Source organism: Emys orbicularis, chromosome 6 (assembly GCF_028017835.1).
Source record: "Emys orbicularis isolate rEmyOrb1 chromosome 6, rEmyOrb1.hap1, whole genome shotgun sequence".
NCBI classification, from domain to species: Eukaryota; Metazoa; Chordata; order Testudines; family Emydidae; genus Emys; species Emys orbicularis.
The window spans coordinates 17,958,148-17,984,333 of NC_088688.1; the positions used below are offsets into that span (position 1 = coordinate 17,958,148).

General features: G+C 41.4%; 1 protein-coding gene across 1 annotated transcript in view; it reads left to right on the forward strand.

The window, feature by feature from the left end:
• Nucleotides 1-26,186, forward strand: part of DCC (DCC netrin 1 receptor) — a 923,941-nt gene that overhangs the window by 573,583 nt on the left and 324,172 nt on the right. The window lies entirely within an intron of this gene.

Here is a 26,186-nt window from a genome sequence, read left to right on the forward strand (position 1 = left end):
GTTTACTTGAAGTGGGTTCTGCTGTATTTGTTAATTATGTAGAATTGTGGAATATTCAGAACTATAGGCTACATCTACACTTGGAGCTAGGGATGTGATTCCCAGCCCTGTAGAAATACTTGCGCTAGCTCTCACTGAGCTAGTGTGCTAAAAATAGCAGTGTAGCTGCGGTAGTACGACAAGTGATGAGGAGTGTCATGGGCTAGACGCCTCCAGTACAAACCCACCTGGACCCCATAGGTACATATCTGGGGTGGCTGCCCATGCGGTCATAACTATGCTACTATTTTTAGTATGCTGGCTCAATGAGAGCTAGCACAGGTATGTCTTTGCGAGCTGGGAATCACCACCCTAGCTTGTAGCGTAGATGCAGCCATAGTTCGTTCACACCCTGACCTGGACTGGAAAAAGTAGAAAATTGGTAGTTCATAGTTGTTGATAGATTTTAAAACCAGAAGGGACCACTTTGATCATCTTGTTTGACCTGTTTTATAGCCCATGCTATACAATTTGTTTTGAAAAGTGTGCACAGAATTATTTTAAAATTGTTAAGCTTTACTTAAACTCTGCCATTATTTGAAAAACCAGCGCTCTCCAGTAATGGCCCATAACTTCAGTAACACACCCACCCACTGTAGTGTTTTAGACCAGTAATATGGAACACTCTAATAACATTGTAATGTGTTGTTAAAGACCACTGATTTCCTGAAAGGCTTTGATGCTGCAAGCCTTTGTCCTGTGGGCAGTAATATGCCAGGTAGATGCACTGTAATGCAAATGCAAGCGGTAACTCCAGGTGGGCACAACCAAAGTTAACTGCTAGGTCCAATGCTCCTCACTGAGTAGTTGTAAGTCTCCAGTCCCTGGCATAGCATTTCCCTTTCAACAAGTACACACGGTAAACAGAAAAGGGAACAGGACCAATGTCCTTTCTCTATGTTTGTTCCTGAGTACAGAATGAATGACTGCCTGAGCTCAAATTTTAAACCTCTTAGCAGTTTGTCACTCCCATTCCCTCTCCCTTGCTATCCAATCCCTCCTTCATTCACTCATTCTTTCTCCGACCAACCCATGTCCAAAATGAAACACCAGCAGCATCTGGGGAAGGCATGGATCACTTCCCAGCCCGCACCCCGAGCCAGCTTCCTTGTGCAATAATCCCCCACTGTGAACTGTGCCTGCTACCAGGGGATGCAGCTACGCAATGACATTGCTTAATGGGAACCCTGGACAGCGGCACGATTTTCATCCTCATTGTGCTAATGAAACGCTTCACTGTGCAACTCTCCTCTTAGACCTGACTCATGCTATTAATAGACTGGATGTCTGCACAGCAGGATCAGACTACCCTTGTGCTCCCTGTATGGCTCATCACTTTTTACTTGGCCTTTATGCGCTCAGCACTCTGCACCCGGATAGTGCAGAATCAAGCCAGATGAGTATTTCTCTCCTTCTGTGCAGAGTCACCAATGGCTAGAAAAAGTGCTACCTTTCCTTTGGGGGAAACATGAACATAAGAAGGTGCTTAAAGAAAAAACCTTGGCACAGTAACTATACATAGCACATAACCCCACTGATATTTAAGATGGGCAGCTGGGATCAGAACGATATAATGGTACCGAAAAATAAGTTCATCCCGATTAAACATCATAATGGGGGGAAAAGAGGGTTTTTTGTGGGGGGAAGGGTTTGATTTTTTTTTAAAAGCTGAATCTTGCATTTAGCTCATGCTTCTGGAATATATTTAGACAGGTGCAACCCTGGAGAAAAGGGGCCATCGTGAACTGTAATGTAGTTTTATTTCTCAGTAGGACCAGTCTAAAGGAAATGGGATAATTCATTACTGTTTCCACGTAGATGTTCAAATGCTGTCAGTAAATTCTGTACTTTTGGTCAGTGTTTATTATGTTTGGCATTGGATTAGAATGAAAGTAAAAGAAAATGAAGACAAAATCCTAAAGAGCTACGGGATACTATTGTAACTGTCTCCATTTCCCTTTATAAATGATGGATTACTTTTTCCTGGCTATTTAATCAGATCTTCAAACAATGCCACTCCAATTCCTCTGAGATGTTGAGAAGGCCAGCATGCACAGATGGCAGAGAAGCCAGCTATAAATACAAATTAAGTGCTGGGGCCGACCATGGTGGGAAGTACATAGCCCTCTCTGTTTAAATTTAGTCAATATACGGTCACCATATCTTTCACACTCAGTATGAGCTCTGCACTGCACAGCTGTTCAGTTTTGGCCTGTCCACAGGCCTCAAACTAAGGGTTACCCCTAGCAACCATGACAATCTGCTTCTTGCTAAGGCATAGACAATGACCTGTTAAATCCAGTATTCTCCGTTGGTGAGTATTTACGAGAGCCTAATGAAGTTTAATTATAGTCTTTTATAAAATAGTTATATACCCCTTTTTGTAACCATTAATTTTGAGGGAACAGTGTCCAAGACATGTAAAAGAGCTAACAGAGTTTTCTTTTTCTGATAGCCAGGGTCAGGCTTATCAAAAAGCCCTTTAGATAAATTAATACTCTTTTTATTCCCTAAAGTAACATTATGGGGAAAATAAATAGCTGACCATTTCTCCTTCATGAGATTCGCAAAATCATGGGTACTGGCATTTTAGTTCGTTGCTAATATCCTTGGCCAGCCTATGAACTTAAAATTAGGAGTGTCATCTATTCAATGGCTGATACATAGTCTATTGGAGATATCCAGTATAATGTCTAGTAGGGGGTAAATCAGAAAAGCTTATGATTCTTTTCTGTCTCTAGTTACTATGATCCTGCTCTGATACCAAATCTTGCTGTTGTCATTACACAAACATGCAGCTTGTTCATCTGATTCTGACCTGACTGAACAGCAGTTACTCCTGGTTTCCAGGAATAACACCACCCATGTCCACTATAAAACCAGTGTGAGATCTGTTTCAGACCCATAAATTATGTTCAGTGTAAATACTATGGTATGCTGAGTTGAAACTAGACAACACTGAAATGAGTAATGCAAGCTAATGGGTAGTGAGTTTACACAGATTATAACCTTTACTTCTAGAATTCCAGATGGGTTATAAGATGTTAAATGCTATTTAAATATATATTGGTTAGACATTGGGGAGCAAGGGAGCCTCCTGGGAAAATTAACTGAAATTATAGCTTTTAGCTGAGATTATAGTTATGGAGGCATTGTATTTAACATTATGTTATGAACTGTATGAGATAGAAATATGATATATGCATAGTCTATAATACATGGATTACTCAACAAATTGAAGTCTAGGACTTTGGACTATAGGATACTTTGGGAAAATAAATTTTGGTTTAGGGTTCTTTTTCTTTCATTTCATCATCTTTGAAATACATATTGGAGAAATTGCTCTTCTTTCCATAATGAAAGTGGACCTTCTATAATCTGTAGGATCTGCTGCTAGAGGTTTGATAGAATAAAGCCCCCTGTATGTACTTCATAAAAAGAACAGGATGGTTAATAATGAAGTTTTTGTTAGTGAATTATTTATTTTTAGAACTTAAAAAACATTATTTGTACGTCTAAAAAATGAAACATGATGGACATGCATAACTGCAGATATGATGGACATGATCCCAGAGGAAAATTCTCCCCAAAGAACTTGCAAACAATTATTTTCATACTTTCACTCAGATTGATCCTTCAAATAGCTTGGCGGGGGAGGGGAGGAAGCAGTGGGAGGAGAATTATTTACTCCATAGTGTGCAAGAACAGATAAAGAAACTAGCCAATATAATCCTGAAATAATCAACTCACATAAATGGATAATTGTCAACCATGTTTCTTTAATAAATTCCTTGCTAGCCAAATTTTAACTTAAGGATATACACTTTACCATGGATGCATGAGAATATTATTTACCATTGGGAGCTCCAGACATTATAAGAAGTAGCTAACTTGAAAACAGAAAGATAAAGAAAATCATCTGTTACATAAAATAACTAGACAACAGGAAAGTATACGGGCTATTTATGTTACACAGGGAGGATATACTGTACTCTAAATATTTTAATAATCAGTTATTGTGTGTCCATTCACTGCTACAGGAAATGGGAGAGGCAGTTTCAAACTACAGACTATGGAGCATTGAGGGTTATAAAGAAAACTTTTGGCAAGCTTTACTTCAATTTCACAATTTCAGATGTTTATATCTGAAATGTTGTAACCGTTGGGGTCCTGACGCAAAACGGGATCATGGGGGCAGAGGGGTTGCAAAGCTTGTAGGGGCGTCCCAAGATTGCCACCCTCACTTCTGTGCTGGGCTCTGAAAGCAATACCCTCCAAGCTTCCTGCAGTTAGAGGAGGTTCCTGGAGGCAGAGGTGGATAGGATCTCCCCCATGCTGCTGGGAGTGCCCCAGCCAGGGGCTCCTAGCTGCTAGTCCATGCCAGAGACAGATTAAGGCAGGGACCCCTGCCAATTTGCCCCTCCCCCCAGGAAAAATGGGTGCCCCAGCCCTGGAAGAAGCCCCAGGGCAGAAGCCCCTAATGGATCACCCCAAGCCCTGGGAGGTGCCGCCAGGGGAGGAAGCCCAGAGTCTGGGCTGCCCCAGATGGAGCAGCGGAGGAAGCCTGTTGCCCGATCTTTAGATTGTGTATTAATTATGTTGATTACTTAAGAATCCCCAGTTATTATTTTGAGGGTTGACAGGTTCTTGTCCCAAGGTCAGGCCCAGTATTATTTCAATTATTATATAGTTGAGAACCCCGATGTGCACAGTTGCAACACTCACACTATCGGAACTCTTTTATATTTACAAATATAGTTTATTTAGCACAGTCACAAACACCTCAACTCAGTAAAGTAGATAGAGATACTACAGAATGTACATCTGCACATCCATATACTCAGACCATCCCTTGTGGAACAACCTGAAATGTTAGCCCTCATCACCATCACCTTCCCCGTCATCACCAGTGGCCATCATTCTGGCACCTCCCAAGGGCTACATCTCTTTTTCCTACCGCCCCTAGGCTGGGATGCCACTTTTATAATATGTTATGCTGACACCGCTATGTTCTATGCATATTCAGTAGGGGATTTTCCCCCTTTTCCTTATTTGTATTTCCTCACCTTACTAATGTTGGACTGTCTTTTTTCTATAGATTACTATATCAATGATTTCAACTTATTATCGTAAACGTCAATTAGTTACCATGGCCCTTTTGTGGTTAGGTATCACATTTGTTATTTCTGTCTCAAACGGTTATTTCGGTTCTTTCCAACTTCCATGTTGTGGTGTACCTGTTAAGTTTCATAGGGTATGAACTTAGGAAGCCCCCTATGCCAACGTACTTCAACACATCCTTTATGTTAAAGGTCACAGCCATATATGGATCTTATGCTTTAGCTCATCACCATCTATCTAGGTGAAAGGTCCCAATCGTGTATGCTAACTTTGCATTAGTTCAACATACAGGATGTGGTCTGTAAGTCCCTTGCGTTACAGCCAAAATATAGTCTAATATAAACCTATAAACCTATTCTAATAAAACAAATAATTAAGCCCATAAGAAAATAAGAAACATATAAGAAAAGATACATAGGCAAGCAAACAGGCTAGCCTTAGATATATCTCATGTACATGTTGTGTACGTCAGTTCATTGCCAGGACACTTCTGTAGTTGACTTATGTACCTGTGGTCAGAACGTCACCTTAAATTCTATTTTCATCTCCCCAAATACTTGGGGTTTTCCATTGGGCCATTTATCTGTTCAAAGTTCATAGGCCTCAAGCCTTATGCTAACCTGCTGAAGCTAATGTCTTACAGGATAGAGACCTGTAGGGTTCTTGCATTACTGCTGAATATAATGCAAAGCAGAATATAATGCAAAGCAGTGAATATAATAAAGGCAAGCTGGCCCGCTGGGCTACAAACCCCCAGCAGGAGTGGCAGGGGGCAGAAGCCCCGAGCCTGGGCTGCTCCCACCCCAGCTGCAGCCACCAGGAGTGGAAGCCCCTGGGAGGCTATATAACCCTCATTTCTGCGCTGCCTCTGGAGGTGGGTCTGATCTTCCCACCAAGAGTGGCTGTGTAGGGGAAGGACAACTCCTGTCCCTCCGCAGCATGGCCAGACTAGGAGCTAGGAGCCCTGGGATCCCAGCAGCAAGGGAGATTAGATCTCATAGGGGAGGGTTGATTTCATGGTCCATGACACGTTTTTCATGGCCGTTAAATTGGTAGGGCCCTACCCTACCCATGCGCTAGGTTGCAATATCTGGAGTGGGAAGCCAGGCCCAGCCCTGTGGGGCAGAAGCTGCCACTCTCAAGCCGCCCCCTACCCCCTTCACTGGGCCTTCCCTCCTAACTAGTCCAGGTTTAGTGTTGCAGTGCTGGGGCAGAGGGTGCAGCTGCAGTTGGTTGTTGCCCCCTTGGTAATTTAGTATAGGGTACTGTGACATCCTGACACCCCAGTATTCACCACTGCCATGTAATTAGGATATGCCTTATACAAAGTATGCCTTGTGAGGTGTCTAAAAGTCTTGATCTGCTAGACAGTAATATCTAGTTGGATTGTATGTGCTATCGTCATATGTGAAGTTATGAAGTTTGGCTATGTATGTATTACTGAACATGTTGTGAGGTTGAAAACACCCACAAGCTGCCTTTCAGGTATGACAGTAAAAAGGTCAAACAATGTTAATGGTTTATTGAGGAAATGCACACAAGCACAAGGATTACCCCAGGAACTGTGTACAATGGAAACCTCTCAGAGATAGTTCTATGCAATGTTTGACCCAGGTCACAGCAAAAGAGCTTTCCAGAAAGTGAGGAGAAGATATAAAAGGGGGAAAATGACATCATGGGGAGACCTCACTCTCCCTACAACAACACACCTGGAAACACCCGAGGAACAAAGACTGAACTGTGGGAAGTGATGGTCCCAGGCTAGAAGGATGTATGAAAACCTGAGAAAGCCAAGGCAGCTTGTGCCTTAAGAATCTGCCAGCCTGTTTATCATTCAGGGTGAGAATTTGCTAATTTATATCCTACCTATCTAGTATGTTAACCTCACTTTGCGGTTTTTGTTTATTTACTAAGGTCATCTGCTTTGATCTGTTTGCTATCACTTATAACCACTTAAAATCTATCTTTTGTAGTTAATAAATTTATTTTGTTTTGTCTCTAAAACCAATGTGGAACTCATACATGGGGCAGAAAGCTGTTGCATATCTCTCTCCACATTGAGGGAGAGGGCGAATTTTATGAGCTTACGCTGTATGGTTCTCTGTGCAGCGCAAGATGCTACAGTTTTGGGTTTACACTCCAGAGGGGGGGTGCACTTGCCTGCTGGGCAATTCCTTAACTGAGCTCTCCCATGCAGAGCTGATCTGTGTGTGCCTACCTGTGTGTGTGCAGGAAGGGGGCTTGAAAGCCTGTCACAGCAGCACAGAGTAAGGGGAACCCAGGCTGGTGGGATAGCAGGGCTCAGTGATGCTACATTGACTCTGTTCTCACTGTTTTTAGCCTTATACTCAAGTTTCCCCATATTTTTCTCAAGGCCAACACATTTAACAGACAAACCCTCACATTTTTCCTCAGAGGAAGGAAGAATGAGCTGGAGTTTGTCATCTGTGATGTGCAAAGGGACCAGAAAAGTTTACAATGCTATTTCCTGTAAGTTAGCCAGAGGTAGAGTGGTACAGGAGGAGGAGGAGTGGGAATTACAAGAGAGCTCTCATAAGCTGCAGTGCATGCTGCAAAAGAATACGTTTTATTGCCTTGCCATCTCATTGTATGTTGACAATACAAACTTTTTCTAGAGGTGTTTTTTGGCAGAGTTGTATGAGTGTGTGGTGTAACCACCACTGGTCACCTCTGGCAGGTGGGAGCTAGGGCCATCTCTCTCAATGCATATACTAATTAATGGCGGGTGTATTAAGAATGTACTATGTCATCATCAAGCCTGGAATCCTGCTTCCATCAGTGGCTACTAACTGAAGCTTCAGGGGAAAGCCAAAAATCCCTAACAACATAAAGCATATAGCCAGGTGTACACTACCATAAATGGGATGGGGAATGGCTTCCTGACCCCATCATGACCTGAGAGCTGATTGCCCTTGTTTAGTATGCATACATAGTGCTGTTCAAGCTTAAAGCACCATATAAGCAGTAATAATAATGATAAATATACATTTTGTTTATGTATTTTATGGCGGCCTTCCATAATATCATGACTGTGAATTTATAATGAAACCATGCAAAAATGCTTAGTTAGCCAAATACTTTTTGGCTTAAAACATTTCCATTTAAGTTGCCTTGTGACAGAGCACAGTCTAAAACTATCTGTGCTGAAAACCTGATAGAAGATGTGTGCCTTGCTGAAGGCTACCAACTTCAGGCTGTAGCAGGCCATCACAAGGAGCAATTTCCAGAGTCCATTTTCAAAAGTGACTTAATGAGGATAGCTGGTGGTGGGGGCACAGTGGTGGGGGCACTAGCTTTGCTTTTTGGGAGTCCTTAGGTCAAGTCCTTGCTGTGTCACAGGCTTCCTCTGTGACTGTGGGCAAGTTACTTAATGTCACTGTGCCTCCATTTGCCATCTGTAAAATGGGAATATTAGCACATCCTTACATTAGAGGGGCGTTATTAAAGATTGTGAGGTTCTCACATACAACAGTAATGGGCCCATATAAATATATATCTAGGAGCCAAAGTTCCACTGATTCTCAATGAGACTTGGATACCTAAGTCACTTCTGAAAATGGGGTTTAGGGTAACATTTTCAAAAGGTACTTAATTCACTTAGGAACCTTATTCTAGTTGAAAGTTGACAGGACTTAGGCTCCTTAGTCATTTAGACACCCTTTGAAAATTCAATTTAGAAGATAACAAAGATGAAAACATTAAGGCCCAATAGCAATATAATAGAATTTTACAAACTTTATTCTAAAAATGTAAAGTGTTTAAGAGAGAATCTCCTATCTATAGCTTAGTAGGGACAGTATTATTTATTAAGTTATATACAAATAGTTTAATTTAAAAATAACTATAAAAAAGGTTATGTTTTCCTCTTAAATCGATAGTTCATTCTTAAACCCAGCTACAGAATCTAATGAATATGTTTTTTTTTATTTTCTTAATAAATAATACATAATAGTAATAAATAATAGGGGAAAGCTAGAAGGCATTTTGCTAGCACATTGTATTAAGTGATGCTAATTACAATATCCCTTAGTGTATATTGACTTTACATAGTAACTTCAGAAGAATCACAAGATGGAATGAATAAGTGCACAATTAGTCCTAATACTTCAGGATTGGTTAGCATTTAATTTGTTAGGGTAATAGCACTGAATTGACTATCTATGAGTATGAAAAATGATGTACTTCCTAGTCTCATATTAGTTACTTGCAGACAATTAAGTGTAATTATTATCACTTTATATAGGAACTCCTACTATAAATTCAGAGCCTTGTTTTCATTTCATTTAATTTCAACCTTGAAAAAGAAGAAATGTGTTGTGGTGTTAACAAGCATTATGTGGATGACTAGACTGTTATACCCCTGGAAGCCTCATTTCCCAAGGAGGAATTTTTGTGTGCAAAGCAAATGTTTCCTTGAACAGTGTTAGAGGGCTTTCCCTTCACCCTCTCCCCTGGTTCTTGTGGACAGAAAGCAGAAGCCAGACGTCCAAAGTGTAGACAATGAGAAGTTTATTGGGGTTAAGTATCAGCGGGGTAGCCGTGTTAGTCTGGATCTGTAAAAAGCAACAAAGAGTCCTGTGGCACCTTATAGACTAACAAATGTATTGGAGCATAAGCTTTTGTGGGTGAATACCCACTTCGTCAGACTATTGGGGTTAGTTTCCAGCAAACACGTATTCTATAACTCTGACGCCGCAGAGTCTTGTTTCCCAGTGTCCTCAGGAGACATAATTATACTTGAAATGCACGCCCACAGTCCCACCCTTTACAACTTAGTGTCATGTTCCATTTTGGGTCTGGGGTCTTCATTCCACCTCTTTTGTACCCCATGGGAGGGGTAAGGAATGAGGTTGTGCTCCGGTCAGGGACGGGCATTTCTTTGGTCTTTTAGTGTTTTATACTCCCCCCCCCCCCACCCCCAAGACCCTTCGCCCCTCCCGACCGGTTGCTTGATTTTGCCTTGAGATAGGGGTTGAGGCAATCTTAAAGTGTGCTCTGAGTAACACTTTAACTACTCTTATCTATTCCCATTGCACTTACAAATCCATCTGACTAGGCAGAAGCAACATCACAGTGTCTTTGTCCTTTGTTTACACATATTAGTCTAAGAGTATCAAAAAGTCAAACCCAAAATTCTGTCCCAGGGTTAACAAACAGACCAGATACTAACAAACAGCTCATGTAATAGTTGCTCATTCAGGTTTGGCACAACCTCAGGCTTTTATGTCTTCACTTACAGTAATATAGCATATTATGTAGTGATCTAGCGCTGTAGAAAAAATCCCCAGAATTTGCTGACTCAAGTTTTAGCTAAGCCTTAATAGGTTATAATGTCAGTTAAGTTTGGGGAATTCAAATTGTTGATGTTTACTGCTACCTGCATCTAACAGTTATCCATCTGTTTCCACTCATCTCTGAATGTGGCAATTCTCAAAAGTAATGTGCACCGAGAAGGTTGATGGGTTTCTTTTATTTCCCATTGTGTGAACTGCAGACTTATGATTGCATGGATGAAACAATATATATATATAATGTTATGTGGTTATTTTTTGAGTTTTACGTTAAGTTACAGGTGAAGAACAAAGAGACAATCATTATATATGTGATATATGCACGCACATGTTTACTCATAAACAAAGGAAATCAAGTACACAGTGAAGATGTAATAGTCATTGCATCTTTTGTTCAAGGTATCAAATAATTAAGCGCTTAAAGGAAGCCCAGCTGCATCAGCATATTTTAGCCATAAACAGAACAGTTAGCTTCTGCAGGGTATTTGGTGCTGACTGTAAAGTGAAAGGAAAAAAGAACAAGAGGAGAAGAAAGAAAACAAAATGATAAAGGAGAAGGGCTAATACACATCGCTATTGAAATTCCATTGACATTCAGTAGAGGTGAATGTGACTCAAACAGTGATTCCAGTACAGGTTTCAGAGGAGGCATTGTGGAGATTGTCGTTATCCTGCTAACCTGTTTTGAGAGTAGGAAGTGACACGACTGGATCCCAATTTTCAAGCATAAGTGCATATGTCAGGGCACTCAGATCTACTTTTGAGCACTCAAACTGGAACCAAGGTACATAAAATGAGTATCTGGGTACCTACAGTAAATGTTAACTTGAGTACCCCAATTTACACATTCAAGTTTGGAAGCTGGGCTCATTTTGAGGGGAATGGAAATTTAAAACAAAGCACAAGATTCCCTCTTGACAATCACAGTTCTCCTAGAACGTTTATATTCCAACTATCCTCCACAAAGACTTCTTGATCAATAAGGTGCATTAGGATACCCATGTTAACATTTACTATAGGTAGCTAGAAATCCATTTTGTATGCCTTAGTGCCAGCTTGAGTTCTTAAATGTGGAACTGAGTCCCCTGACATTTGTACCCAGGGCTTGAAAATAACAAAAGGCACATAGAAAAATGTGAAATGTCAGTGGTAATGTGGAGAAGGAATACAGTGTGTAGGTTCAACAAGGATTCACGCACAATTACAGCAATCTGTCAACAAGTCTAGCATTTCCCTTTGTACCACATTATAGTTTAAAGATTATATATGGAGGCTAGGGAGCATAAGCAACTTCCACACAGTAATTTGTAAAATTAATAGGCAGGGATATCTAGGTGCAAAATGGAAATATACTTTTCCATATAAATCACATTGGAGGCAACTCTAAGCTCTAAACTGCTTGCAAGTATAGCAAATCTACCTTTAAGAGCTTTGTCTGGATCATTTTTAATCCCTCCAGGTAAAGTAACTTCACTAACCTGGAGTTAAGATTAACATATTCTATCACTTACTTCACTGAAAGAATTCCATAAGAGAACACTGCAGATTTCTCAGAACAAACTCAAATAGTTGAAAGCCATGGTATTTCAAGATAAAGTTACACTTTACAAAAACAAATTAAAACATTTGAAAGGGTGCAAAGATTATCCAAACACCCTTAACTCTGCCGTTTCAGCACCATACTGCAAATAATGTTTTCCAGGACACAAATGGGTAAACTTTTATGATGGGTAGATGAAGTTGTCTCTGGTTGCTGTTGGAGTGCCATTATGAGACATGCAGAGTTGTTATAGTCATGTTGGTCCCAGGATATTAGAGAGACAAGGGAGGTGAGGTAATATATTTTATTCACCCACCACATTCATTGTAAGATGTCTGCCATTATGCTAGGCATTTAAGATGTTTTGTCTAACATAAACTGTGTATTTTGTTTCTGAAGTAGAAATCTAAATCTGGAATTTCCAGACTTTTTATTTTTTTTAACTAGTGTTCTCTGATGAGTTTATTTACTGAAGTGATAGATTATTTAATCCCTAATTCCAGGGTGATGCAGCTTTTTGCATAGGAATTTCCTTAGGCTTAAAATAAAGTTTAAGAATTGCTCAGAAGCAGGAATTCTTGCTGTTCTGGGACTCCGGTGGCCCTTGTAAAGATGGGCTCCATGCCTTTCCAGAGGATTTCCCACCTCCACATGTGGCTATTCTCTTCCATTCCCCAGTCAGTGCCTTACAGAGGAAGAATCACTCAGTGGTTAGGGCACTGATATAGGACTTGTGAGACCAGGGTTTGAGTCTTTGTTCTGCCACAGACTGTAAAATGGGGATAATAGCATTTCCTTACCTCACAGGAGTGATGAGGATAAATACAATAAAGATTGTGAGGTACTCAAATACTCTAGTAATAGAGGTGTGGGTCATGTAAGTACCTGGGATAGATGGACCTGTTTACTCCAAATTGCTTCTTTCCTTCTAGGCTAGGCAAATTTGCTTACCGCATCATTTTGCTGACTTGAGTTATGTGTACTGGAGCTCTGACTTTACATGTGTCAACCCAGGGAAATTTAATCCAAGAGTTAACCCTCCACTTTCTCCTAAACATATTAGTTTCTAATGGAGGCTTAGATGGAGCTGCAGTACTAAGCCCCGTTGTAATAAGATCACCACATTCATTGTAAGCTGTCCGAGTACTGACTGGTTTTATAACTAGTGTGCTAGCCTGTCATCCTCACAACAGGGAAGAAAGGATTTAAAGCTGGAAGCCTTTCTTTTGAGTTGCTGCTTGTTCAAAGGCAAGAAAGGCTTAGACATATCTGAACGTGTTTTGTTTGTGGGGAAACAGCAAGCTGATCATTAGGCATTTTTTGTCAGTAATGTTCACTTGCTGGCTCTGCTCCCTGATGCTAAAAGATTTAGAAAAAGAGAGCATGCAGTCACACAAGTGGCCCACTTAGGATGCTGCTTGATCTAGAGCTGGTGGTGCGTTTGTTCACAGCATATGATTGTCTGTACCTGAGCTCCATCCTATCAGGTATAAAATGAAAGAAAATATTACTGATTGGTACAGAAGTTTAGAAACCATCTAGCCTCGGTAGAGTGAATTAATATTTGAGAATGAAATGCATTCCACAGGTGCCCAGGATCATTATCATTGGGCTAATTCCACACCTTGCCCGGGCATCTATGTAGGTATGTTAATCTAAGGTGAATCAGGGGTTCCATGCCATGGAGATGGAGTAGAGGGGGATGTGGAACAGCTGTGAAGTAACTCTGCAACCAAGACTAGCAGAGTTATTAAAGGAAGTGGGGAACTTCTGCAAATTAGCGTAAATGTCCCTTTATGGAACCTAATACTGTGTCTGCCATAGGAGATCAGGGACCAGCGTCCAAAAGTTTCCCTCATGAGTAGGTGGGGGAATCCTAGAGGCCTGTACTATCCCTCTACTTCTGATTGCCCTGTATGTATATCAGGGAGAGTATAATTGTCAGCCCTGCTGCAATAATAATGTTGGCTGAGAACTACACAGATGCCAGCAAAGGCAAGCAGATCCTATGCCCCTTGTATGAAGTAAAAGCTTAGACTAGCTACCTAACTAGGTGAGAACACATGATAGAATTTAATTTAAATGGAGCTGTGAGCAAGTGGAATTTCCATCCTGATCCAAATAAAGTCTCCACATGTTGCATAAAGTCAAATTTACTGGGGGCTTGGCTGTTTTCATAACTGAGAAAATACCAAGGTACTTATAGAACAGGAGTACTTGTAGCACCTTAGTACTCCTGTTCTTTTTGCAGATACAGACTAACACGGCTGCTACTCTGAAACAAGGTACTTATATAGCTCTTGTCATGTCATATCTGGCTGCCTCACAATCATTAATTTGGTTTTATCTTCACAACACCCGTTTGAGGTATGGAAAAGTATTATCTCCATTCTACAGATAGGGGACTAACAGCACAGACTGAATGATTTGCACAAGGTGTCGGGAGGTGGGGCTTTAGTGTCCATGCCTGGCGGTACCACCTAGTGGCGATACTCTGGGCTGTATCATAGAATCATAAAATATCAGGGTTGGAAGAGACCTCAGGAGGTCATCTAGTCCAACCCCCTGCTCAAAGCAGGACCAACCCCAACTAAATCATCCCAGCCAGGGTTTTGTCAAGCCGGGCCTTAAAAACCTCTAAGGATGGAGATTCCACCACTTCCCGAGGTAACCCATTCCAGTGCTTCACCACCCTCCTAGTGAAATAGTTTTTCCTAATATCCCACCTACACCTTCCCCACTGCAACTTGAGACCATTGCTCCTTGTTCTGTCATCTGCCACCACTGAGAACAGCCGAGCTCCATCCTCTTTGGAACCCTCCTTCAGGTAGTGAAAGCTGCTGTCAAATCCCCCCTCACTCTTCTCTTCTGCAGACTAAATAATCCCAGTTCCCTCCACCTCACCTCGTAAATCATGTGCTCCAGCCCCCTAATCATTTTTGTTGCCCTCTGCTGGACTCTCTCCAATTTGTCCACATCCTTTCTGTAGTGGGGGTCCCAAAATTGGACGCAATACTCCAGATGTGGCCTCACCAGTGCTGAATAGAAAATAATCACTTCCATCGATCTGCTGGCAAGGCTTCTACTAATGCAGCCCAATATGCCATTAGCCTTCTTGGCAACAAGGGCACACTGTTGACTCATATCCAGCTTCTCGTCCACTGTAATCCCCAGGTCCTTTTCTGCAGAACTGCCGCTTAGCCAGTCGGTCCCCAGCCTGTACCAGTGCATGGGATTCTTCCATCCTAAGTGCAGGACTCTGCACTTATCCTTGTTGAACCTCATCATATTTCATTTGGCCCAATCCTCCAATTTGTCTAGGTCACTCTGGACCCTATCCCTACCCTCCAGCGTATCTCCCTCTCCCCCCAGCTTAGTGTCATCCACGAACTTGCTGAGGGTGCAATCCATCCCATCATCCAGTTAATTAATGAAGATGTTGAATAAAATTGACTCCTGGGGCACTCCACTTGATACCGCTGCCAACTAGACATTGAGCTGCTGATCACTACCCGTTGAGCGTGATGATCTAGCCAGCTTTCTATCCACCTTATAATCCATTCTTCCAATCCATACTTCTTTAACTTGATGGCAAGAATACTGTGGGAGACCTTATCAAAAACTTTACTAAAGACAAGGTATATCACGTCCACCTTTTACTGAGGCAGGTATTGACCCTGAGTCTCCTGATTTCCTCTCCAAGTCCCCATCTACTAGACCATTTTTTTTTCAAGCTTTTTAGTTTGATGTCTGTTTATTTAAAGTTGAAACTTTTTGCAATCTTTTTACATTTAGTGTAAAATGAAGATAAGCCTATATAATTTGTGGAGAGGTTTGACCTTGCAGGGCTAGGTTGTGTGGGGAGGAGGTCACCTCTGTGGTCATAGCTAGATTGCACATCTTCAACTACTACGTGTGACCTCACAAACTTTGAAAGTTTTAGATCCCCACAGTTATTCTTGAAAAATATTTTTTCTTTGCTTTAGATTGTAATAACATTTTCTATGCCCCACAACCCGCATGATTGCCTTCTGTGACAACCCAGAAAACTAGCTGAGAAACGCTGTGTTAGACCATCCTAACTATAAAGAATAAACCTTAGCCTAAGCTTTCTCCCAAGATCTGGTTGCCCTTAATCAGAGCAGGTCAAGAATTTTTGTTGTTGTTCTGTGGAAAATTACATTTTTGGCTTCGTCAACATTCCCACATGAATTTTCAATTTTGTGTCAAAAAAATCAAAACTGATTTTTGGGGGTTGCTGAACAGTAAAAAACATTTAATTTTCTTTCTTTTGGTTTTCTAGTGAAAAACTGAAATTTTTCAGAGAAAGCAAACATTTTCAATTAATTAAAAACAAAATTTTCCATCAAAAAAGGTATCAGAAAATTTTCACCCAGCTCTATTCTACCTTTTCCTTCAGCACCTCCCAGGAAATGCCCCTTGTTCCTCCTAACCAGAAAGTCATATTCCCTTCTCTCACATACTGATGGATTAACAAGGGAAACCCATCACAATATTTGCCCATCAGATTTCTTCTAACTTCGACTCATAGAGTAAGCCAACAGAACAGATCTGCCTCGCTTTGTGGCATCATAGCGCTCATCATGGGAGCCCATTGGTGTGTAGTTATTACTAACATATAATTGATGGCAAAGTTCTGCCTTGCAAAATGAGCATGCTACATCTTCTTCCATAATGGGCTTGATGGGCTTGAAAAGCCTTTTTATCTTCCACTGATGTAACAAATGCCCGTGCGCTCTGTATATATGGTCTAATATTGCAGGGTATTTGTTCCATAGTGATTGAGGACTGTACTGCATCAATTATGTACTTTATTGTAACAGGACGACATGGGGAACATTAGCATAAGATAACAAAAGTATGTTGTCAATATCGCCCTGAAGACTGTTATATATTGATTTGATTAGCACTTAAAGATCCAATGATAGAAGACTGTCAGAGTTTTTTCTTCTCATTGTGTGTGTGTGTGTGTGTGTGTGTGTGTGAGAGAGAGAGAGAGAGAGAGAGAGAGAGAGAGTGAGTCTGTCTCCTTTTACATGCAAAAGATTTTTGGTTAATGTTGCAAAAGATTAGAGCCTAGAAAAGAATTAAAAGAGGAAGGGCAAGCTTTGGCTCTCTGCCACCTAGAAATAAAATCTACTTAATTCACCCTGAATATCCTTGTTATAGTGTTAAATATAGACTAAATAGTTTAATATGGATTTACGTAATGAGCTCACAAATTGATTTTGCAGTGCAAGCTCAGTGTAGAGTTTAGGAACGGGCAAATCTCTTAATAAGATCAAAACAGCGCTCTTGCATTCTGACATTTCAGAATATGCTCTTGTTCGTGAAGATGATGTTTTCTTTGTTTAGTTTCTGATGTGGACTGTGACCCATCACCATCCTGTCTGTCTGTTTATTTACTTATTTACATCTGCAGGATCAAAGAGTGACCAGAAAAAGCCTTGTGCAACCTCCTAAGGGAGGAAAAGGCACATTTCTTGTAGGAATGCAAATATCTTCTCTCTCTGAGTGACAGATAAAACAGGCTTCCTCTATTTACACTTTTTCTTCTCCATCCTTCCCTCCCACTTCCCCCTCCCCGCCACTCAAGAATAATCTCATGCACCTTATTTAAACATTAATTATTTAGCTTGGGTGATCCACCGATAATTTGCAGAATGAAATTCCTTGGAAGTTTTGGAAATGAATCCCTGAGAAGGTGCCTCTTTCATCCAGCCCCCTCCTCTGTCTGGCTCAGTGGCCTCAGTTAGATGTAATTGTAATTGGTGTCTGGGCTGCGATGACAGTGTCAGCCTATCATTTCAGGGTTTAGAGCTGTACATCCGATAGCCAGATTTGTAATTATAATGTGCTTTATTCCTATTTATATTCAGCAACATTCTTGCCTTTCGATTCCTTCCCCTGGAGTGGGGAGTGGAGGCTTTGCAGCAGTAAAATCCACTCTTTACACAGAATACACTCCAATTCTGCAAGGTATAGAAGGCCAAGGTGACCAGCTATCAAAGGTTAGAATTTATAGTTCACAGGTTCTCAATCTAAACTCTGTCTTTGTCAAAATTAAACATGCTGAACCCTTCAATTATATTAATTGGAATTTTAGTGGAAGGTTCAGACAGGGGTTATCAGTCATGCGAGCTAAAACTGTGTCCTGGCCACATACTCTATGGAATATTTGTGTTCTGATATTTTTTTTTAAAAGATGCATCAATTATCACAGTTTTAGCCTGGGGACCTGCTTCTTATTGCAGTTGCACTGATGTAAATCCATTAAAATTGCCAAACTTACACCATTGTACCTGAGATCAGAATCTGTCACCAAGTTTACTATGACCATTCATGTAATCATAAAAGTTAATTCTTAAAAGGACTTGCTAGGACTTGATTATGCAGCAAGACTCTGTTCACTACATGTAAGCTGTGGCTGTAAAACTGGGCACCCATTAGTCAGTCCCCAGCCATGGCAGGATTGTTTCCCTCGGTGTGTTTCTTTCTAGGTCTTCATCCAGTCTAATCCACTTTTGTTTTACATATTCTTTTGGGAGACTTTTTCACAAGCTAGTAGATCTCACAACTAGGGGATTTCCCCTTCAAGCTGTTTAATATTTTTCTTTTCTTAATTTAATCCCATTGTTCTTACTCCCGTCAAGGAATTTCTCTCCTGCCTTGGTGTCTACTTTCTGCAAATACTGACACAGGTTATCATCTCTTTCTCATATTTGCAGCTACCACTGTTCTGAAGAGTATTTAGTTGAGAAATTAGTCCAGAATCCTCGGCTACTCTGTGTGTGCGCACTCGTGTGTGAGTGTGAGAGAAATAAGAACATTCCTTCTAGTTGCCTGTAATCTTTCTTCTCCTCATGGGCCCATGATACCTGTACGTAATTTTAAAAATCTTTTGAAACGTAAATTCAGAGTAAAACTTATTTGCAGCTGCCATTGAGAGAAGGAAAATGAATTTGTTCAGTCAAGTGCTCATAAGTAGCTGCATAAAAGGGGACAGGGTTTCATTTAGTGAATTGAAATGTGGAGGTTTCCTGGTAAATCTGAAAAGGAACTCTCTTAGGTTACATGATTATTAAACTTTTTGGCCCACATTCTTCCTGAGTTTCAGACACCGGCACAAGGCAGGCCTAAAGCTGATGTAGCCATCTGTGAGAGGATGAACTCCAGTGGTATAGAGCTGGCATTAGAGCTCCCACACCACTGTGCTCCCCATTAATGGCCTCTGGGGATGGCTATCCCTTCCTTATCTCCTGGTGATCTTTGGCTGCTGTAAGGGCTCGTAGAGACATTTGTAAGTGTAATGTAGAGTAGCCTGTATTTTCCACTTGTTGGTTTTGCTAAAAAAAGTGGTAATGTATGCCTGGAGACCAGGGCCGGCTCTAACTTTTTTGCTGCCCCAAGCAGCAAAAAAAAGCGCTGCCCTCCCCCCCCGCTGAGCGCCGCGCCGCCGGAGCACCCCCGCCCCCCCGCGGAATGCCGCGCCGCGCTGCCCCCCCCGCCGAGCGCCGCGCCGCCGGAGCCCACCCCCTCGCCGAGTGCCGCACCGCGCCGCCGGAACCCGCCACCGAGCGCCGCGGCCCGCGCCGCCCCCCCGCCGAGCGCCACGCCGCCGGAGCGCCCCCCCCCCCGAGCGCCGCGCCGCCGGAGCGCCCCCACGCCCCGCGGAATGCCGTGCCGTGCTGCCCCCCCAAGATTGGCCGCCCCTTACCAGGGGCCGCCCCAAGCATGTGCTTGGTTGCCTGGTGCCTGGAGCCGGCCCTGCTGGAGACTGATCCAGTTCACAGTCCACTCTGCACTGGGACAGTGCAGAGGAGACTTAAACTGCATTTGTGCACACATTCTTCCTGAGATACATTGTGCCATTGTGGCTGCAGCTGAGGAAGCCTTTGTTCTGATGTCTCCTCTTTGAGGAGACCTTCATTTCTTCCTGAGGGGTTCTGCAAGCCCCCTGAGAGATATCTGAGTTATTCCCCTTCCTTCCCACCACCCTTGAAAGAGAGAGGGCCATGGTATCCCTTTCAGTGTGGTAAGAGGGCTGGATACAGCTCCATCAGCAGGCTGTCAGCAACATTCTTTGACGTAAATTCGTCTCACATATACTGATGTAACTGGAATAGCTACATTGATTTAAAGGGAATTTCTCCTGATTTACACTGGTTTAACTAAGAGCAGAATTGGGCTTCCACGCATCTACCAGAAGGTTTTGATAGAAGTGCAACAAAAAATTACTCTGAAGGTCATTTCCTCCCTGGCTTAGAGCCAGACACTAAATAAGGTCCCCACTGGATCAACTCTTAAGAATTTTGGATTTGATTCTTCTCACATTTATACCAGTGTTGGCTTCAGTGTGATTACTCCTGATCATTGGTGTTACAATGCTATAAACAAAAAGGTAATAAGGCCCTTTATTCTTACATGTCAGCGTAACTTCATCAGTGTAAATAATGTGCCCTATGTAGAAAACAATATTTTTGGCTCTCACAGTTTTTGAAAATCCTTCTGGTCTGTTTATTTCCTAGACCTAGAGTTCTGTTATGGGTAATACAGGATTTCAAGCACAGCTAGCAACCTATTCTCTGTTTCAGCAAAGGAGCTTTGAGTCAAAGCATACAGTACACCTCTACCCCGATATAACGCGACCTGATATAACACAAATTCGGATATAACGCGGTAAAGCAGCGCTCCGGGGGGGCGAGGCTGTGCACTCCAGTGGATCAAAGCAAGTTCGATAGAACGCGGTTTCACCTATAATGCGGTAAGATTTTTTGGCTCCCGAGGACAGCGTTATATCGGGGTAGAGGTGTATTTGAAGGGCACTACAGTAGAACCTCAGAGTTATGAACGCCTCAAGAATTGGAGGTTGTTCATAACTCTGAACAAAACGTTATGGTTCTTGCTAAAGTTTGCAGCTGAACATTGACTTAATACAGCTTTGAAACTTTACTATGCAGAAGGAAAATGCTGCTTTTAACCACATTAATTTAAATGAAACAAGCACAGCAACAGTTTCCTTATCTTGTGAAATCTTTTTTTTTTTTTTTTAAATCTTTCCCTTTATATTTTGAGTAGTTTACATTTCAGACAGTACTGCACAGCATTTGCTTTTTTTGGTCTCTGATGCTGCCTGATTGCATACTTCCGGTTCCCAATGAGATGTATAGTTGACCTGTCGGTTTGTAACTCTGGTGTTCATAACTCTGAGGTTCTACTGTACTAGTCTATTGTAGAAGAAAACATACTAAGGCTTGTAAAGGCTTTTCTTTGTATTGCTAGCATTTGTTGTTTCTTTTAGAACCAGGAATAAGAAAATGTAGATCTTTTAATTAGCAGTCTTTTAGTCTGTTCTGTCAGAGTATGGTAGATTATTGGGTCAGTCACTCATGTGAAAGATTCCCTAAAGAGAAACAACTGGCAGGATTTTCCTTACCAAACCTTTATAGCCATCCTTCAGGCAATTAAGCCTTTGTGCCAGCAGTTTAAGTTTGGTAAGTACAATTTTATGGATCCAACTGTTTTAATACAGTTGGAATGAGAACCTTGAAATATTTGTCACAATTGCTAACTGTGCAAAAGAAACAAAAATTAAATAAACCAGAACCAGATAACCCGATCATGATGGACCATATTCTTCCTTCCTTATTCTCAATGAGTAGCACTTTACTATGTGAGAAGTGCTATTGTAATGAAGGAGGCTACTCATGGAGCAGTGCTATTCAGTATACGTTAGATGAGCAGAATCTGACGCTATGTAATGAATAATGAGACTCTGATATTTTGGTAACTTTGTTCACTTTGAGCGCCTGATCCAATTCCCACTGAAGTCAGTAGGACTCTTTTCTCTGACTTCAGTGGCAGCTGGCATGGGCCATTTCCCCAAGAGTATTGATGTCTGTGCCATACCCACACTTTTACACGCAGTTTGGTCAAGCTGAAGAAGAGGTGTGGATGAGAAAGGGGAATTCGAAGATGGCTAGTAAAGGGAGGAGGAACACTGCACTTTTTCTTGTTCACCATTTCTTTTCTCACCTAGTTTTATCTCAGTGTTGGTCTATGTGTCTCTTAGAGTTCTCTATGCCCTGAACTCACCGTCCATGCGTAATCAGTCTTGCAATAAGAAATGGGTCAGATTCTGATGTGAGGTCCTCAGATGTGAACTCCCTTGAAATCAAAGTTACTCTGGATTTACATTGGTGCAAATGAGATCAGAATCTTTTTCACTACCCCTTGTCAGTATTTTTACTACCCTTTATGATGCACCTACCTTGGTGAAATGTATCTCTGTATGTAAATGTCAGTTAGTGATATAAAACAAAAAATAACCCATTATCCATGATTTTTATTATATTTATTTTGCACCGTGTTCAAAGCATGCTTAACAATGCCCTGTTTTAAACCACACTGTTTCATAGAAATGTAAAGCTGCTTGTGATATGACATTGTTTGTTATGTAACTATGCATACGTCTTTACAAACCTCTAAAAATAAACCATAGAACATTTTATTCGCTGGCTTCCAATTACTTGAAATCCCATTAAAAAATTTTCTATAGCGTGCAGGAAGCAGCCTTATATTGGTAATGAATCGGTGAGCAAAGTATAGTAGTACTGTGAATGCTTTCTGTGCAGGAAGGTTCAGTTTAACTAGTACATTTCCGCCGTGTCATCTGCAATCACTTATAATTAACATGGGATGGAGATTATACTCAGAGATTTTTTTCCCCAAAAAAGCTTACCCACCATTCTATAGGTTTTTCATTCAGTCTTTTACCAAATAAAGGGCCTATATGTGACATTTAGCCACTGGCCTGCATCAGGAGCTAAGCAGAGCTGCGGAATCCTTTCCTTAGTGGATTGATTCAGAGGGGAAGTATGCAAATTGCATCATGTTTTAGATGGAGAAGTCCACCCTCTCTGGGGTGGGACTGCTGGCCAACTCTGCATAGGACTGTGGAGAGTGGCAGAGCAGGGGAGGTTCTCCCTACTTCCCCTGGGGCAATGCACAGCCTGCTATGTGCACAGAGGGAATTATCCTTGAACTCCCCTGAGTTCAGGAATTGCAACTGAGCGTAGCACTTGTGCAGGACATGATGGGAAGGAATACTGCTTTCATACTACCTCTCCCCCACACCGTATGCACCCAAGTAAGAGCCAGGCAGCCCTCATATTATTGCCCTAAGCAGTTTGTAGCATCTTCTATTCAATGTTCTAAAGCATCTCATCCCATGGGCAGTTCACAAGCTCCTCTCAAAAGAACTTGTTGGGGGGTTGGGGGGGGGGGGGAATAGTCACCGCAAAATACTTGTAATGTAAATTGATCCACTTATTCTTTGATACTTGTGATTTTAATTCTAATACACGAGTCTCTGTGAACACTGTTGTATTAAATTAAGCAAATATATTTCTTTCACTACTCTGGGCACAATACTGCATTCCTTACATAGGCCATTTATAAGTACATGTACTGTTGAAGACCATGGGAGTTTTGTCTGAATAAGGACAGCATAATCTGGAATTACAAACTCTGGGTGACATTCATGTTAGGTGCCATTAAGCCGTGTAAAACCTCTTTATGAAAGTTTAAGTGAGCACTCTGCTCTGGGGATTCAGCGGTAGCAAAAGCATCACATCATTGTAGTGATGATCGACTAACAAATGGTCATGGAGAATTTAAGAACTGCCAGCCTCATTGCCCTTGTTTTGTCACGATGATGGACTTTGAACCCAGTTTTCCAAGTGTGATCATTAATAGAGTATATCGCCTGGCTCCCCATATTGTGCTAGAATCACTAATATACCTAATATTTTGTGTGGCAACTTGCCCCAACATTAATCCTTTCGTTCTGATTTACCACTTAGCAGCCCGGAGATGAATGCCATACTGTGTTCTCTCTCTTTTCACCACTCCTTGCCCTCCACAAGCCAGCTCTCCTTGACCAGTTTCTGCAAATCTTCTCACTCTAACCAGCATGTTGTTCCACCTTTCCATCCAGCCAACATGGCTGCAGCTTCTCCTGTAGGCCAGCCAGAAGAGCTGCAGCTGCTAAACATGTGCTCACTGGTCAGTCGCCTCTCATGGTCCCTCTGTTTTCTCGACTCCCACCTGTCGTCCGGGCTGCCTTTCCAATATAACGTCTACATAATCTCCCCGCACTCTAGGCCCAGGACTCTTGAGCCTGTTGGTTTAATATTCCCTGTTCCTCTATCCAATATTATTAAAATATATTTAGTATTCAGAGCTTTAGATCCTGACCTTCTATAATTATTGACACCTATTTAATTTCTCCTTTCATCCATAGCCAACTCGGGTACAGCTGCTATGGCACATGTATATACATCATTGTTGCCAGCACAAGCTGATTGGCATTCATGCTTGAGTGTCTTTTTATTTTCTCCTTGGCTGCTGGGAGCAGCCTGAGTAGCTCAGAAACTAAAGAGCTTCATCTATTAGGCGTGACAGATTTGTATTCAGCGGTAAATGCCTGACCTTGCTCAAACTCCCTCATCCGTTCCCATCATCCCCTCCCCAGATGAAAGATTCTGCTTAACTCCTGCTTCCTGTCTGTTGCCTTGGAAACATGGACTAAGCAATTCAGCCTAAGAGAATAACTAATAAGAGCATATCCCATTTTAAGAATAAAAATATATTTTAAAAAATTGGTGCTCACTGCAACCTAAATGTGAGGAGTTTCAAAGGGAGAATTTTAAAGACAATCAAACAAATATGAAGAATGTTAATATCCCACAGTGAAATGGGTCAATAAGTAAATTGTCATGCTAAAACCTTCAGCTACAGGACAATGCATTTAGGCTTGTAGTTTCCATATGGGTTACATAACAGGAATAGCATACTTTGGCAATAAAATGACTTATACAAACAGAGCTATTGTGTGAGGAGGTGAGGAGAATGTATGCATGTAAGTCGGTACATTATGAGGGAGGCTTAATCTCTGAGAGATGTATTACTGATGTCTATCATCTGCAGTCATTTCCCTTCTCCCTCCTCCTCCTCCTCCTCGTAATTCCTTGATTAACCTATTTCTTTAACCCCTCACCCTTGCAGGTTAAAGTCTAGCTTTTTCACCAAAAACAGCCCTGATGTTAGCAGGAAGTTTTAGCCCTTACCCCTGGGTTGACTTTAGCCTTGAAACATTATTAATCCCTGAATAGCAGCTATTCTGGTTTCCCAAAGGGCTCATTTACAATGGAAGGACCGTACTGATTCAAAAGTCTCAAGAAAGGCTTTTTTCCCACTGTTTCCTAGAATTAGCAGAATGTGTGTCTGGCTTGCAAAAAAATTATACTGAACACATCTACGAATTTCAATAGATGTGTACTAACTCATCATGCTACATCCCACAAATCATACAATGTTGATTCCACTATTTTCAACCAACAGCACTGGGCTAACTCCTTCAGTTCAGAAGAACCCCACAGAACAGAAGGACTTTTTATATCATAGTCACATGCTAGTGTTGCTGCTTGCTCTATGGACAAATGTTATCTAACAGCAATTGCATTTGGCATCTAGGTCAGGAAATCCTGTGTTAGCTAATACATATATGTTAGGCATACCACGTTATAGGTATTATGTGCATGGTATTAATACTATCTATATTATATATATGGGTGTTGGGAAGTTATGTTAACTGAATGTATTATGCTTTTCCCACAATTCTGTTCGCCCATGCCAGGCATCCTACAAAACTCTGCAAACCTGATGTCAGCTTCGGCATTAGAAAATAGGAAGCATCTCAAAGCAAAGATGCACGGATACTTTGTAACATGTGCGGCTAGGGAGTTCGTTCATGGCTTACCAACACTTGGAATGAAGTATTCAAAATGAGATGTAGGAAAGTATAGGGTAGTATCATGGACAAAGCTGGTACAAACTAGTGAGTTAACCTTAAACTTTAAGTGATGTGTAAAGAGTTCTGTAACTTGTAAAATCATACTATAAACACTACTAGCTGAAATTTGAATCTTTGAAGCACACCTTACACAGAAGTGTGTAAGGTGAACAATCTGCTGGAATTTGCTTCCCACAACTTCTATTGATTCACACAATGGACTAAAACATTCTTGATGTTGACTGAGGTGTTATGACGTTTTAAGGCCCTTTATAAATTCCCCACTTCTGATAAGCAA